Source organism: Aegilops tauschii, chromosome 1, assembly GCF_002575655.3.
Source record: "Aegilops tauschii subsp. strangulata cultivar AL8/78 chromosome 1, Aet v6.0, whole genome shotgun sequence".
In the NCBI taxonomy this organism is placed as follows: Eukaryota; Viridiplantae; Streptophyta; class Magnoliopsida; order Poales; family Poaceae; genus Aegilops; species Aegilops tauschii.
Window position 1 is genome coordinate 178309372 of NC_053035.3, and position 2901 is coordinate 178312272.

Sequence of the window (2901 nt, forward strand, 5' to 3'; positions counted from 1 at the left end):
AGAATAGCACACATCATGTGAAGAAGCAAAAACTTAGGCTCAACCGAGACTAACCGGTAATTGTTGATGAAGAAAGGTGGGATGCCTACCGGGGCATCCCCAAGCTTAGATGCTTGAGACTTCTTGAAATATTATCTTGGGGTGCCTTGGGCATCCCCAAGATTGAGCTTTTGTGTCTCCTTAATTCCTCTCATATCACGGTTTTCCTAAATCTCAAAAGCTTCATCCACAGAAAACTCAACGAGAACTCGTGAGATAAGTTAGTATAAACCAATGCAAAAACCTTATCAATATCTACTGTAGAAAATCACTAAAATTATTATTCAACATTGCATACTAAATGCCTCTACATATTTAATACTCCTATCCGCAAATAGAATCATTAAACAAGCAAACATATGCAAACATTACAGCAATCTGCCAAAACAGTGCAGTCTGTAAAGAATGCAAGAGTATCAATAGTTCTTAAACTCCAAAAATTATGACAATTTTACCACACTGTAGAAAATTATCTGAGCTTATTTTGCAAAAAGTTTCAACATTTTATCACATTCTGACATTTCTAGGGAATTTTTGCAACATTGGTAAACTTTCTGTTTTCAAACAGCAACACATATACTTGCAAGATAAGCATGCAAAGGCTATACTTGACATTTTTACTGAAACAAAAGATGCAAAACATTATTCTAAATAGAGGCAAGCAAATTCTAACAAAATAAAATGATGCTCCAAAAAGACACATATCATGTGACGAATGAAAACATAGCTCCAAGTGAGGTTACCGATAATGTTGGAGACGAAAGAGGGGATGCCTTCCGGGGCATCCCCAAGCTTAGTTGCTTGGATCTTCCTTGAATATTAACTTGGGGTGACTTGGGCATCCCCAAGCTTAGGGTCTTGTCACTCCTTATCCTCCTCATATCGACATCTCGCCCAAAACTTGAAAACTTCAATCACACAAAACATAACGGAACTTTGTGAGATAGGTTAGTATGATAAAGAGCAAACCATTTCAGTTTGGTACTGTCAAAGACAAGATTCTTAATTGTTTACACACAATGCCTACTGTAGCATATCATTTCCACAATTTATATTGAGCAATATAAGCCATAGAAACTAGAAAGCCAGCAAACTATGCATTCAAAACAGAATCTGTGAGAAACAGAACAGTTTGTAAAGATCTTAATATTAGTCGTACTTCTGCAACTCCGAAAATTCTGAAAAATTAGGAACACGTAGACAATTTGTATATCAATCATCTACAAAAGATCAGAATTTTATCACGTTCCAGTGAATTTAAGGAATTCTGTTTCTGGAAGCAAAAGTTTTTGTTTTTGCACAGATTCAAGTCAACTATCATCCACACTATCCCAAAGGCTTTACTTGGCACTTTATTGAAACAAAAGCAATAAAACATGATTACTACAGTATCATAATCATGTGAACACACAAAAACAGTAGGTATAAGTATTGGGTTGTCTCCCAACAAGCACTTTCTTTGATGCCTTTTAAGCTAGGCATGATGATTTCAATGATGCTCAGATAGAAGTAAAGAATTGAAACACAAAGAGAGCATCATGAAGCATATGACTAGCACATTTAAGCCTAAACCACTTCCTGTGCATAGGGATTTCGTGAGCAAACAATTCATGGGAACAAGATTCAACTAGCATAGGAAGGCAAAATAAACATAACTTCAAGATTTTCAACACATAGGGAGGAAACTTGATATTGTTGAAATATGTAGAAGCATATATTCCTCTCTCATAATAATTTTCAGTAGCATCATGAATGAATTCAACAATATAACCATCACATAAAGCATTCTTTTCATGATCCACTAGTATAGAAATTTTCTTACTCTCCACATATGCAAATTTATTCTCATAAATAGTGCTGGAAGCAAACTCAACAAAATAACTATCATGAGAGTGAAAATTAAAATCATGATGACAAGTTTCATGGTTATCATTATTCTTTATAGCATACATGTCATCACCATAATCATCATAAGCAACCATGTTCTCATAGTCAATTGAAGCCTCATCCAAAATGGTGGATTCATTACTAAATAAAGTCATGACCTCTCTGATTCCACTTTCATCAATATAATCGTCATAAATTGGAGGCATGCAATCATTATAAAATATTTGCACATCAAATCATGGGGGACTAAAAATATCATCTTCATCAAACATGACATCCCCAAGCTTATGGCTTTGCATATCATTAGCATCATGGATATTCAAAGAATTCATACTAACAACATTGCAATCATGCTCATCATTTATACCAAACATTCTATTGAATTCTTCTTCTATCAATTGAGCACAATTTTCAGAACCATCATTTTCAAGAAAGTTATTACAAAGATGATCAATAAGATGATGCAACCTCAATTCCATTTTTTACGTAGTTTTCTTTTATAAACTAAACTAGTGATAAAACAAGAAAGTAAAAGATTCAATTGCAAGATCTAAATATATACTTTCAAGCACTCACCTCCCCGGCAACGGTGCCAGAAAAGAGCTTCATTGACGGGGTGTGAGTGCCGCTTACCTAACCTCCCTCGCAACAGCGCCAGAAAAGAGCTTGATGTCTACTACGCAACTTTATTATTATAGACTCGTGTTGGGCCTCCAAGCGCAGAGTTTTGTATGACAGTAGCAATTTTCCCTCAAGTGGATGACCTAAGGTTCATCAATCCGTGGGAGGCGTAGGATGAAGATGGTCTCTCTCAAACAACCCTGCAACCAAATAATAAAAAAGTCTCTTGTGTCCCCAACACACCAAATAAAATGGTAAATTGTATAGGTGCACTAGTTCGACGAAGAGATGGTGATACAAGTGTAATATGGATAAGAGATATTGATCTTTGTGATAGTAACAATAAAAAACAGC